At 43.2% G+C, this 14835-nt stretch overlaps 1 protein-coding gene across 1 annotated transcript in view; it reads right to left on the reverse strand.

The window, feature by feature from the left end:
* The window catches only part of SVIL (supervillin), a 199435-nt gene extending 185379 nt beyond the window's left edge, over positions 1-14056 (reverse strand). The window contains exon 1 of the mRNA XM_049881717.1: positions 13978-14056. The gene's annotated coding sequence lies outside the window, so the exon portion shown is untranslated. The remainder of the gene's footprint in view (positions 1-13977) is intronic.
* Between the last annotated feature and the right edge of the window lie 779 nt (positions 14057-14835).

The raw sequence follows: 14835 nt of genomic DNA on the forward strand, positions 1-14835 counted from the left end.
TCACCAGCAAAATCTGAATTCCTGTTATTAATTAACCATGCAGGACAATGCTTCCACCTAAAGGGACAGTCCTGTGGGCAGGTGATACAGATACCCTGGACAAGCACAGTAATTAAACACCGGTTTTATGGCTGTTTTGTGCAAGGGCTAAAAATTGTTTATCCAAGCCAAAGTTTTGACCCACCTCCAGAAAACAGTCTCCCAGCATGACTTCTGTACCCTAATCTAAGGCCTGGCCCTCAGCTTACTTTCCCTTTGACCAATTTTGCTTTTCACTCATTCTTAATTTTATCTTGCTTGATGTATTTACATAAGCTACTTTAAACTTCTCATGGAGCAAACAAACAAACAAAAAAACTGTTGCTGTGGAGCTCATAGTGACCCTCTAGGACACAGCAGAACTGCCCCATAGGGCTTCTAAGACTATAAACTTTACAGAAGTAGACGGCCACATCTTTCTTAGGCAGAGAGGCTGGTGAGTTTGAACTGCTGACCTTTCAGCGCTCAACCATTGAGCCACCAGGGGCCCTCCTGGAGCAAAAAAAAAAAAAAGCAGGGTAAAAATAAAGAAAAACTTACGTAAAACTGTTGACTGGTACTTTTAAGAACAGATAGCAGGAAAAACTGAATCACTGCTACCACAACAATGCAGGACTTTTATTTTATTTTATTTTTGCTTTTTCCCCTAAAAAAGATTAACTCTCACAAAATAAACATCAAACTTTTGTATGCCTCTTAAATTCTTGGCTTGCTGCTTCCCTGTAGCAACCAAATTGTCTTAAATTAATAGCACCGCCAGGCACTAAAGTCTAATAGAATGATTCTTCTCAGTCATCTCTTTTATACTCCAAGGTACTTTTTGTCTTTGGGGAGTGACAGGGTAGCACAGTTAAGCGCTCAACTACTAACTGAAAGGCTGGTGACCTACCCTGAAGCACCTTGGAAGAAAGGCCTGGCAATCTGCTTCCAAAAGATCATAGCCTTTAAAATCCTATGGAGCACAGTTCTACTCTAACACATATGGGGTTGCTATGAGTCGGAAGTGACTTGATAATAACTGGGTTTTGTCTTTGACTGTTCTAATTCTAGTTAATTCTACCTCTGCAATCCCTTTGAACACCCTCTTAAATATTTCCACTGTCTGCCTAACTCAGAAAGCTCTCTTGTCTCATTTCTTTCTCAAAAAAAAAAAAAAAATGGCAGTAATCAGAACTGATATGTTTGAGAGTAGATTTCATATTATCCCGAAGAAAATGGAAAATCATGTATTACGATTTAATATTAGAAGTAACAACTAAACTTACACAGGACTTACACATCTCCAACATACCCTCTGCAGTTACCATTTCTTTGTTTATCATTTTGCACTTCCAACATGAGTATATTATATAAATAACTATTTCTCATCCTACTGGTACAGTGGTTAAGAGCTTGGCTGCTAATCAAAAGATGGGCAGTTCAAATCCACCATCTGCTCCTTGGAAACCCTATGGGGCAGTTCTACTCTGTCCTACAGGATCGCTATGAGTCAGAATGGACTCAACAACAACGGGTCAGGTTTATTACTTAATACTAATATTAGAACAATATTGTAGACTACTAGTCTTCCCAATAACTTGTTTATTACATCAGCTTTATTTTGAGTTTTGGACTTCCATGGACAAAAAAAAAAAAAAAAATGACCTTGACCTAAACCTCACACCTTATACAAAAATTAACTATAAAGGACAATGAAGTTAAAAGTAAAATATACAACTATGAAATTTTTAGGAAAAAAAAAGCAGGAGAAAATCTTTATGATTTCGGACTAGGCAAAGAGTTTTTAGACTTGACACCAAAAGCGTAATATACAAAAGGAAACACTGACAAATTAGACCTCATCAAAACGCCCACTTCTGTTCTTTGAAAGATCATTTAAGAGGATGAAAGCACATGCTACAGAATGGGAGAAAATTTTTCTGACAAAGGACAAATACATAAAATAGATGTAAAGAACTCCCAAAAATTCAACACTAAAAAAAAAAAACAAATCCAACTAGAAAATCGGCAAAAGATACAAAGAGACATTTCACCGATGAGGATATATAGATGGCAAATAAGTATGTGAAAAGATATTCAAAATCATTAGCTATTAGGGAAATGCAAATTCAAATCACAATGAAATATCACTTCACACCTACCAGAATGGCTAAAATAAAAAATAGTGACAACACCAAATGCTGGCAAGGATATGGAGAAACTGGGTCACTCATACACTGAGGGTGGGAAGCTAAAATAGTACAGCTACCCTGGAAAACAATTTGGCAGTTTCTTATAAAACTAAAAATGCAACTACCATATGGCCCAGTGACTTCATTCCTGGGCATTTATTCCAGAGAAACAAAACTTGCTTTTCACACAGAAACCTGTATGCAAATGTTCACAGTAGCTTTATTCATAACAGCCCCAGACCAGAAACAACCAGATGTCCTCCAGTGGATGAATGGTTAAACACACCACAGAATACTACTCGGCTATAAAAATGGAACAACCTATTAACTGCTTAGATGAATCACTATGGAATGATGTTGAGTGAAAGAGCCAATCCCAAAAGATCATACATGCTGTATGATTCCATTTCATGTTTAAGACGACAAAGCTATAGACATGGAGACCAGCTTAGCAGCCATCAGAGGTTGGCAGGTGGGGAGGCTATAAAAGGACAACAGGAGGGATGCACGTAACGGGGCAATCCAACTATTACACCGACTTCAAAAACCAACTTCAAATGAAACTTCCAAATATGATCTATTTGTAAGTGGCCTACTAACTATATTCTGTACTTTAAATAAATTTGTATCAATTTGCCTGTCATCAATGCAATCTTAAGAATTTCAGATTGGCAATGTTCCTTTTTCCCTACAAGAGTAGAAGAGTCATTGATCCAAGGTAAAACATTTGACACAGAATAAGCAATAGAAATCTTTTCCAATTAAATACTTGTATTCAGCAGGATCTACGAATCCTTGAGTCACTCAGTGATACAAACAAGTAACACGCTCAGCTGCTAACTGAAAGACTGGAGGTTAAAGTCCACCCGGTGGTGCCTTGAAAGAAAGGCCTGGCAATCTACTTCTGAAAAATCAGCCATTGAAAACCGTGGAGCACAGTTTCCTCTGGCACACATGGGGTCATCAAGAATAGGCATGGACTTGACAGCAGTGGTTTGTTGTGTTTTTTAAGGATACTTAAACAGGGCACCTCTACTACCCAGGGCCTACCGAACAATAGAACAGGATACCTCCAGATAATTTTCAGAAGTTGAACCCACTACACAAGATTATTTTCCGAAGCTGACTTATACTTTGGAAATAGAAGACAAGAACTCTGAGAAAGGCGGGGAGAGACTGCGACATCTCAAATTTTAATGCTGCTATAAATAGCACAGAAAACAAGTGTTTGAACTCCAGAATCCTATGGCATTCCATGGAGGCCTCATTCTTGAAAATTAAAAGGCAGTATAACTGTGGGACCTTCTAAGAGGCAGAACGGGAAGAACGAGAAAGCTTCAGTGCCCTTGATCCTCTCAGCTACCATAACATAAAGCCTAAATCCAAACACCCTGAACTGCCACTTCTGAGGGCCAAACTAATTTATGCTGGGCTTTTATTTTTAGAAAAGATTAGCTCTGGGCAATGTCATGTAATACAACAGATGAGACAAGGCTTCTTTCAGTTCAGTGAAAAGGGACAGCACCACAAGCCCCAAAATATGCCTCTGCTTCTCTCATCTCCCACCCACCCTTAAGTTCCTTCAATTCCACCTCCTCCCTCCAAGTCTTGCCCACCTATTTCTCTTCTTTTCCTCACCACTAAATTTCCATACTAGGAAGAAAGGCCCAGCGGTCTACTTCTGAAAAATCAGCTCAAAAAATCCCTATAGCTCACAGCAGTCTGGTGTATGTGGAGTTGCTGTGAATTGAGGCCAACTAGAAGGCAGCTAACAACAACAATCTTTCCCAGTCACTGTCTCCACCTCCCCCATTTCCCATTCCCTCCTCCACCAGTTTTGCAATTTGACTTCAACTCCCTCCAGACCCCAGAAGGTGGTGCAATGATTAAGCTCTTGGCTGCTAACTGGAAGGCTGGCGGTTGGAACCCACCAGCTGCTCTGCTGGAGGAAAAAAACCTGACAATCTGCTCCCATAAAGCTTACAGCCTAGAAAACCCTGGAGGGCAGTTCTACTCTGTCCTACAGGGTCGCTATGAGCCAGGATCAACTACACAGCACACAACAACCAGATCCCAGGAACTGGTGGTCAATGCAAGACCCTAACCATGGACGCTTCTGACGGTTCATTTGGAATTGACCCCCTGTGGCATGGATATTTTCTAACCACTTGACCACTCCTACCTTCATGGAAATAGTCTTTTTAAACATTTCTTTGACACCGCTCTCCCCATACCTTGCTGACTACTCCCCTTTTCTCAGTTGTTTCACAGTCCCTTTTTCCTCTCACCTCACCCCCTCAAATGTCTGAATATTTCCTAGGAATACTTCCCTGGCTTTGGTACTCTTCCTGCTTTGCCCCCTCCTGGAGTGAGTTCAGCCACTGCTGGGGCAGAATCCAGGACACCAGTGATTCTCTGGAGTTCACAGTATCAGGATATCTGACAGGAACAGGAAACTCCAGACAGATAACACTAAATTCATCATCTTCCATCACGAAACTTGCTCCTCTTTACTGACTGACCATCACATCACCACTATCCACCTGGTCTCCCAAACCAGAAACCAGGGCCTCTCCTGGCTTAAGCTCATCACTCACATCTCAGCAGCTGCCAAGTCTGGCTGCCTGAACCTCTCAGTCTGGCTCAGCCACGCCTTTCTCTCTCCTCCTACTTCCCCTGCGGATGCTCTCATCCTTAGGACTATTGTCAGAGCCCAGAGCGGTTTTTCCTTCCCCCACTGCCACCTCCCATCCTCTTCACTGCTTCCAGAATAGCCTTTAAAAACATCGTGTCCCTGGGTGGTGCAAGGGGCCCCAGTGGTACAGTGGTTAAGTGCTAACCAAAAGGTTGGCAGTTCGGCCCACCAGCCACTCCATGGAAGAAAGATGTGGCAGTCTGCTTCCATAAAGATCACAGCCTTGGAAACCCTATGGGCCAAGTTCTATTCTGTCCTAAAGGGTTGCTGTGAGTCGGAATCGACTTGACAACAATGGGTTTAGGTTTGGGTTTGGGTTGTGCGAACTGTTAATGCGCTTAGCTGCTAACCAGAAGGGTTAGAGGCTTGAATCCACCCACAGGCACCTTGGAAGAAAGCCTGGTGATCTAATTCTGAAAAATCAGCCATTGAAAACCCTATGGAGCACGGTTCTACTCTGACACATGAGGTCACCATGAGTCAAAGTCAACTGAACAGCAACTGGATACTGGTTTACATCACTTCCAACTAAAGCCTCCTCACAAGCCCCAGCCCTGGTTTCTAAGCAGGGTGCTGGCAGGTGTTGCCTCCAGTGGGCAGGTGGAGAGCAAGTTACTTCTCACTGATGAAAGCTCACGCCACAACCTTTTTAAATTGATTTTCAAAAGATAAAAGAGTAAACGTAAGAATAACCTCATAGTCACTTTCATCCTCTTGCATTTAGATATTCTTCAGTAAGAGGAAAAAGGAGCCAAGTTACAGATAGGTACCACCTTGGAAATTTACACTTTACCCAGAGATTATCTCACAGAGACTAGGACCTGCAGTGACTTACTTTTATGGAAGCATTGTCTATAGTTGTGAAGATTACAAATAATTTCAATGTCTTGTTTTCTTTCTTTCTCCCTTCCTTTCTCATTGTAATTTAGATGAAGTTTTACAGAATAAACTAGCTTCTCATTAAACAATTAGTACACATACCGTTCTACGACATTGGTTACCAATCCCATGACATGTCAACACTCTCCCTTCTTGACCTTGGGTTTCCTATTACCAGCTTTCCTTCCAGCCTTTGCCCCTGGACTGCTGTGCCCCTTTAGTCTCGTTTTGTTTTATGGGCCTGTCTAATCTTTGGCTGAAGGGTGACCCTCAGGAGTGACTTCATTACTGAGCCAAAAGGTTGTCTGGGGGACATACTCTTGGGTTTTATCCAATCTCTGTCAGGCCAGTAAGTCTGGTCTTTTTTTTGTGAGTTAGAATTTTGTTCTATATTTTTCTCCCCCTGTCCAGGATCCTCTGTTATGATCTCTGTCAGAGCAGTCAGTGGTGGTAGCCGGGCACCATTTAGTTGTGCTGGACTCAGTCTGGTGGAGGCCATGGTAGATGTGGTCCGTTAGTCCTTTGCACTAATCTTTCCCTTGTGTGTCCGGTTTTCTTCATTCTTCCTTTCTCCAGACAGGGTGAGACCAGTGGAATATTTTTGATGGCCACTCACAGGCTTTTATGATCCCAGTCAATGTCTTGTTTCATTACAAAGTCATGTTTTGGATATATGCAGCGTGTGGCATGTGCGAGTATCATCCAGCATACATGTGCTGGTGCAAAAGAAAATGTTGAGGACCCCTGTCCTGATAGATACATTCCAAAGTCCCCAGCCTCTTCAACCTGGCCCCTTCCCACCTCTTCAGCGTTATGTCTCACCACCCTTCTCCAGAAGGTGGCGTAAGCCCAATGATGAGAACCCACACTGGCCATCTGTGCTGTGCCCAGGCTCTTCTCTCTGCTCTGAATGCCTATCCTTCCTTCTCCACTTAGATGGATGGATGGACCGCTAAAGAGAGAGAGAAAGACAGCTGTCACTGAGTCAGCTCCAACTCATGGTGACCTTATGGATGAAGAAACAAAATGTGGCCCAATCTGTGTCGTCCTCACAATCATGAGCATGTTAGCATCTATCATTGTGGCTGCGGTGCCAATCCATCTCACTGAGGGTCTCCCTCACCCTTGTTGGCCCTCTACTTCACCAAACGTGATGTCCTCCTCCAGCGATCAATCCCGCTTGATGACATGTGCAAAGCAAGCCAGTTGGACAGTGTTCTGTTGTGATCAATAAAGTTTTCATTGGCTAATTTTCAGAAGTAGCTTGCCAGGCCTTTCTTCCCAGTCTATCTTAATTTGGAAGCTCTACTGAAACCTGTCCGCCATGGGTGACCCTGCTGGCACTTGAAATATTGATGGCATAGCTTCCAGCATCATAGCAACATGCAAGCCACTACAATACAACAAACTGACGGATGGTGAGTTCTTCACTTAGAAAACCCCTAATCATCCTTCATGACTCAGCTCAATTTACGTTATGAACAACCCTTTCCTATGATTGCTAATCTCTAGACTGTAAGCTTTCAGAGGGCAGGGACTCCATGTCATCTTTGTATCCCCGAAAACTTCAGAAATGTCTGCCACTCAATAAATGCAATAAATGACTGGGATATGAAGACTCAAAACTAGAATCAAAATAGCTTGCAATTAGACCTCTTTTTCTCATTTTAATTCAACTAGAACATTCTCCTCCTCTTTTCCAGGTTTGATTAGTCAATATTTAACATTTAACATCCCTCTGAGACTGGGAAAAGAGTAAGACCATGGCTCCTCAGTTTATAGGCAGAAAACAAAATATGTATTGCCAGCTCCACTGTTTTTGTATAGTGGCTTCACTTTCCAGTTTCCCTCCATGAAGCACCTACTTCTGAAGTCACGATGATGTCAGGACATTGGCCAGAGCTGTCAGTGCAGGGAAACAAAGACAACAAAGCTCTCTAACAGCTTCACCTCAGGAAAGATCCGCTTTCTAAATAGCCACGAACTTGAACAATCATTGGGAGTATTTTCAAGTTGCTCATTTCCAGAGGACAAAAAGACTAGGCAACCAGGACCTGTATTCTGTTCTAATTTCTGCTATGACAGGACCAGACTTGGAATCACTTCATTTTTTAATTTTTTTTTTCATGTTCTCAGCCAGCTTAGGGCTCTGACACCTTGAGAGAAGGCAGGGGCAGGCTCTCGTCTCCTGACATCTACACTGAAATACCAGAAGGAGCCTGAGATTATGGTCTTCTGAACCAGGGACAAACAATTTTGCTTGTGAGTAGATTAAAAAAAAAAAAAGGCAGAAAAGCAAAATAGACTATTTTAAGTAAAAAAATATTTTTCAACCAACAAATGCCCCTCTCGTACATGCCCCAAATCAATCAATCAGAGACCGTGTATCTGTCTGTCTGTCTGTCTCTTTCTTTCCCTGTATCTGTCTCAAAGCTTATGGCAAGCATTACTGACAGTAGATGAAAATCTTTCGAGCTCCAAGGTCGTCTGAAGGTCACTGGCTTGAAGAACCGATGAGCGAGCCAACTCTTCGCTCCCAGGCTGCTGCTTCACAGCAATGGGTGTGTAGCAGAGCTCAGCACGAACAGAACTTCTGGCCCCGCGGTTGTGAGCTTGCCAGGGGTGAGCCTGGACCATGTTTTATGAGCCCTGGCAGCAGGGACCCAGCTCTTACTTACATGGCTGGACCAACATCACATTCCTGGACACCAGGCTCAGGGTCCAGAGAGCAATCTGAGATGCACAGAGTGGGATATGCTCCATTTAGGCCTCTATATATCCGAAAACATGGGGTTTCTGTTTTCTCTCAAGCAGCAATTCATCTCACTGCAGAACAACAAAGGCTGCTTCTCAAGTTGGGTTGTGGGATTACAGCAATACAGCTGGTGGAGTAAGGATCCCACAGCCAAGAGAAGAACCTGAGAAGGCCCTTTCTTATCAGGCTGTTGTTGACGTCACAAAGACTAGTGCCTTTAGTGGTTTTCTTTGCTGATCCCAAATGCCAAGTGGGAATGGACAATTCTTATTCCTGAATGGAAACACTAAGTGTCTGTGGTAGGAAGGAAAGCCGTGAAATTTCAAGGCCAACATCTGTGCAGTGTCACAAAGGAGAACCAGGAGCAACGTCCAAACCTCAGAGATATACTGGGAAGAGAGGAGGCCTGGGCAGCTCTCTCTGTAACTACACTCCCCAGTCTCCACAAACCAAGAAAGCCCACACCCCATTAGCTAGAAACACAGTGCAAGCGCTATCCAGCTCAATAAGGGTTCTGTTGTAAAAGTTCATTTCTAATTTTCCTACAGAAACAGAGTTATAAGTGATGGCTGGACACTGGGGCCAGCCCAGAAAGGCCTGATAAACCCATAATAAAGTGGAACCACAGTACCAATAATTCTGTAAAATGGAACCACTACGTGTTGTGTCTTGCATGTGCACTTCCAACTGGGGACTTTCTACCCTAATGGGAGGACAGTGACTCCAATACTAGGGGCAGGGGCTACAGAAATGAGGAGGAAGGCACCGTCTGAAAACTGGAGGGTGGGAGAAGGGGAGGAAGAATCAGTCAACTGTGGGGATGGGTTGGTGTCGGGTGGTGGGCTGCTTTCAGGATGCTGAAGACACTAAAAGTGGGAGACACTAAAAAACTGCACAAAGCTCAAGCAAGGAAAGTGTCATGGATTGAATTGTGTCCCCCCAAAATATCTGTCAACTTGGCTAGTCCATGATTCCCAGTATTGTATGATTGTCTACCATTTTATCATCTGATGTGATTTCCCCGTGTTTTGTAAATCCTATCACTATGAAGTAATGCGATGGATTAGCAGCAGTTATATTGATGAGATCTACAAGACTGGATAGTGTCTTAAGCTAATCTCTTTTGAAATATAAAAGAGAGAAGCCAGCAGGGAGACAAGGGGACCTCATACCACCAAGAAAGCAGCACCAGGAGCAGAGCGAGTCATTTGGACCTGAGGTTCCTGCGCTGAGATGCTCCCAGACCAAGGGAAGACTCATGCATCATAAGAACCTTCCTCCAGAGCTGACAGAGAGAGAAAGCCTTCCCCTGGAGCTGACTCCCTGAATTCAGACTTCTAGCCTACTAGTCTGTGAGAGAATAAACTTCTCGTTGTTAAAATCATCCACTTGTATTTCTGTTAAAGTAGTGCTAGATGACTAAGACAGAAAGTAACAGAAAAATACAGCAATTACAATCACAGACTCTCTAGGTAGTGCAAAATAGTTAACATCCTTGCTGCTTATCAAAGAGTTGGCGGTTCAAGTTCACCCCGAGGTGCCTCGGAAGAAAGGCCTGGTGATCTACTTCCAAAAATCAGCTACTGAAAACCCTGTGGAGCACAGTTCTACCTGAGACACTTAGGGTTGTCCTGAGTCAGAACTGACCTAACGGCAACTGGTCCTTACAACAACAGAGTTAACTAATCCAGTTTAGCTTTATGAAACATTTACTTTATTTTCTTCTATTTCTCATTTCATTGCTACCAGATGAAAACGTGGCTTCAGTGCAGGGATTGAAGAGTCATTGATCCAGATAAGACTTCTACAGTTCCATCCAATTCTAAAAACCGAGAGCCTGTAATTCGGAGGCAAAGCGTCATTTCCCTACTGCCTGGGGGAGAAAAAAAAAGAGACAACTAAGAGAAACCAAAGAAAGGGAATAAAAAAAGGAAGGTGGTCCAAGGAGAGATGATATGTCAATGCAAGGCTTCTGAGTGAGAATTATGAGACAATGGGACAATACACAAAGATAAAAACATAGGACTACACCCGAACTCCCCTCTAAGGGAAACCCAGTCTGTACCAGACAATGGCGTCCAAGACCCTGAGGCTGTCTGTTGAACTCATTACACTGAAGTGAATTATTCATTAGCATGTACGAATAATGCCCTTCAGAGGATCTATTAAAAAAAGCCTGGTGATCTTGGAAGTGGGATAGAGTATGTGCATTGTGTCAGAAGGAAGAGAGGAAATACATAAGCAAATATATTCTCAAACCACTACACTTACAGAGGGCAGTGGTGACTCCGCGGTAAAACTCTCACCTTCCAAGCAGGAGACCTGAGTTAGATTCCCAGCCAGTATACCTCATATGCAGCCACCCCTTGTTTATCAGTGGGGGCTTGCATTTTGCTATGATGCTCAACAGGTTTCGGCATGGATTCCAGACTAAGACAGACTAGGAAGAAAAGTCTAGTGATCTACTTCCGAAAATGAGTCAACGAAAACCCTGTGGATCACGACAATCCAATCTGCAACCCATCATGGTGATGGCACAGGATGAAGCAATGTTTCATTCTGTCGTGCATGGAGTCACCACGAGTTGGGGGCCAACTCGACATCAGCTAACAATAACAACAACACTACATTTATTTAGGAGTTCTTCCAGGTACTCTTAACTCCTTGATGTGGCTTTCTTCAGCTTACACTCCCACCCAAGTGGCACAGGCCCCTAGAATGTGAGTTCCGTGAGGGCAAAGACTTCTGTCCGCTTTGTCGACTGGTGTTACCTACAGTGCCTAGCACACAGGAAGCACTCAATAAGTATTTGCTAAATGAACAGAGAGAATAAGAGACATCACCTTAATTTCCTAGGGCTGTCACAGCAAACTATCCCAAAGTGTAGCTTTAAAGAACAGGTATCTTTTCACGGTTCTGGAGGCCAGGAGTCCAAATCAGGCTATCAGCTATATCAACCCCTTTGAGAGAAGAACTTTTCCTTGCTTCTCTCTTAGTTCCTGGTGGCTGCACCAATCCCTTTGCTGGTTATAGACGCATTCATCGCATGGCACCTGTCTGCGCGTGACCCTGTTTCCATATACATACTCTCCATTTTTATAAAAACATTCTCAGGAGGGATTAGGATGCAGGCTCATCTTACTCTGGGATGGCCTCATTTAATTTAACTGACAACAAAAGAAAACCCCTATTTCCAAACACGGTCACATTTATAAGTAGAGCGATTGAGACTTCAACATATCATTTTGGGGGATACAACTGAAGCTACAACACATATTTTGTAGGGAAGGTGCCAAAGATATATTTTTTTCAAAGGCTACTTTACCTTTCATTGACTCTTCCACCTGTACCTCTCAATCTGTGATCACAAGTCCTTCTGGCTTTTGGGTAGGCTCCTCTACATGCCTGAAGGAGTTTAACTCCTCCCCATATACCTCTCTGGGGAAGGCTTTCCTCACTAAGCAGAGCTCGGTTGCAATATGAGACTCTCTCGCAAAACTCTCCATATATTTTGACCTTTTAAGCTTGGCATCCCCTAGGCAGAGCCACGGCACAGGGCCCATGTGCCCATGGGGGCATTACTTTTTGGCCTTTATGGTAAGTGAATTTACCTGAAGGCAGGGCTACTTTTCAGAGTCACACTTGCAATATAACCAAACCAGTTGCCATTGAGTCAAATCTGACTCACAGCAAACCCATGAGTGTCAGAGTAGAACTGTGCTCTATGAAATTCCCAATGGTTATGATCTTTCAGAAGTAGATGGCAAGGACTTTCTTCCAAGGTGCCTCTCTCTGCATGGGCTCAATCCTCCAACTTTTTAATTAGCCTTAACCATTTGCGCCACCCAAGGACTGCTCACAATAGGCCCCCCGTGAAATGTTTTCTGATGGCGGCCAAATGGGCAAGTTCAGTCCTTTCTCCTCAGAAACAAAATACTGCTTTATATACCAACAAATATTAATGCAGATCCCTAGTGGGCAGTCCAGGATATGAAAATTACAGTAATCTAATCTTGTAGAGGAAGAAGTATGAATCTCCATTACATGGTCTGACCAAGAGCAAAGTGATTAATAGCAGGCTGCACAAAGGTTAGGGTACGCTGCAACGACTCCCCATGGGTTACAAAACAAACGGTGGGAACCAACCAGTCCAACAGCAGAGAAGCAACATCTTGATTTCTGTCTCTGGGGAGGAAAGACAAGGAACAAGATACCATGCTCTCGGGTCCACATTTGAACTTTTTTTTTTTTTAAGTATGGAGACAAATTCTGTGACTGAGGAAGCAGAGGAGTGGGATTTTAGCGCTCGAGATCTCATCTGCTGTATTTTCTGATTCTGTAACTTGTCTGCCCTATCTTCTGACTCTGGTATAAACTATTTAAGCTCTGAAGCTTATTTCTAAGTGGGAACTGTCAGGTTTGCAGAATCACGGTGTCTCAGAAAATGACCTATAAACCCCAAACCTCTGCAGGGGAAAAGAAAATAAAATATGCATAGGACAAGCACGAAGATGGAGAGCAATGCCAATAAAAATGTTCTCTTAACCACAATCACAGAAGCATATAGTTCTGGAGGAAGATCTTGGCCTTTCCCTGAAACCTTCAAAAGGACACTAACGTTCCCCACCTCCCATCTCCAAGAAACCACAGCCCAAGTGTGCTGGGAAAGCTGGTCAAAGCACAGCAGCCGCCCTCAACCAACATTCAGCTCGCGCCTCTTTTTGCACAGCTGTATTCAATTTTCTGTCCTTGGGGTTTTTAAAGGAACATTTCTTCTAGGGCCAGGATTCTCAAGTTTTATGGTTATACAACTCCCTCCCAGGGCCAAAGAATGTTTAAAAACTCTCAAACCCACCAAAGAGAATTAGCAAAAGTGTCCAAATAAAAGTGAAGTAAAAAATTAAGACTTGTTCCAATTTATATTCAGCCTCTTATTTGACCTTTCAGGCTTTTGCTGCCTACTTTTCACGCAGATATGGGGTGTGTGTGTTTGTGTGTGTGGAGCTGGTGGGGGAACAGAGAAGCACAAAGGTGTATTGATATCCTTCCATGGTTTCTGTTTCCCATTCTATGGTAAATTCTATTTCAAATAAGGCCTCCGCCTTAAATTGGATCTAATAAAAGGTCACAACGGAAGAGATTCCTTTAGGACTTTTGTGTGCTTGTTTTCCCCATTGGGAGAGCTGGGAACCCTCTGGTCTTTGGGAGTAGGGCACCAGTAAAAAAAAAAAAAAAAAACAAAAAACCTGCGCTTTTACTTAAAAAGTCAAATTTGTGGTACTTTTAGTTGAAATTTTCTGAGCTTGGTATATTACCAACATCCAAATATCACTGTCAGAAAAAAGAGGGGGAACAAGGCCCCTATCAACCCTGGAAATGCTAACCTTTTTCTCAATGTACCCAAAAAGAGTTCTTTTAGGAAATCAGAAGTCCCTTACCTGTCCTCTTCTGTTCTTCTTTCTTCAGGTCACCCACATTCCCAAATCTCAGAGAAATCTGTCCAAAGTCTCTGTCTACACAGGCTCACACACATTAGTGTTATGTCTACCTCTGAAGTCTTCCAAAGACTCACTGCCTGTTTTATAAACGTTCATCTGATCTGATAGACAAAGCAAAGTTCAGGCTTGGGGCCTGAGGTCTGTGACACAGCACACACCACCCATTAGTGGCCTGGCTGCATCCCAAGACAAACAAGACTTTTTTTTTGAGTAACAAAGTGATTTGCACAGATCCACCCAGAGCAGAAAAAAATGAATCAGTATTCCTCCGTAAAACGATCCGAAGAAACGCTGTTAGCAACACCTGCCTAATATAGTCCAATTCTTTGAAAACATTTAGAAGACACAGTAATCTGACCTTGCTCCATCCAAATCATGTTGAGTTCTGGAGGCAGGCTTCTCTCAAGAGGCAGCTGTGAGCAGAGCAGACCAAACTCTTGTTCTGCTCTTGTTCTTTTAAACTAATAAAACTAACAAATCAAAACTATCTTTCCAAGTGCCCTTTAGCACGGCCATCTAGCCAAGATAACAGGTTGACGTTTATCTTAGTCATCTAGCGCTGCTGTAACAGAAATACCACGAGTGGATGCCTTTAATAAACAGAAGTTTATTCTCTCGCAGTTTAGGAGGCTAGAAGCCCGAGTTCAGGGCCCAGCTCTAGAGGAAAGGCTTTCTCTCCGTGTCGGCTCTGGGGGAAGGTCCTGGTCTCCTTTCAACCTCTGCAGGACCAGTGTTCCTTGGAGATCTTCATGTGTCTTGGTATCAATCTCCCCCTGTGTCCAGAAGGTTCTCGGCGCA

This window comes from Elephas maximus, chromosome 4 (assembly GCF_024166365.1).
Source record: "Elephas maximus indicus isolate mEleMax1 chromosome 4, mEleMax1 primary haplotype, whole genome shotgun sequence".
Classification (NCBI taxonomy): Eukaryota; Metazoa; Chordata; class Mammalia; order Proboscidea; family Elephantidae; genus Elephas; species Elephas maximus.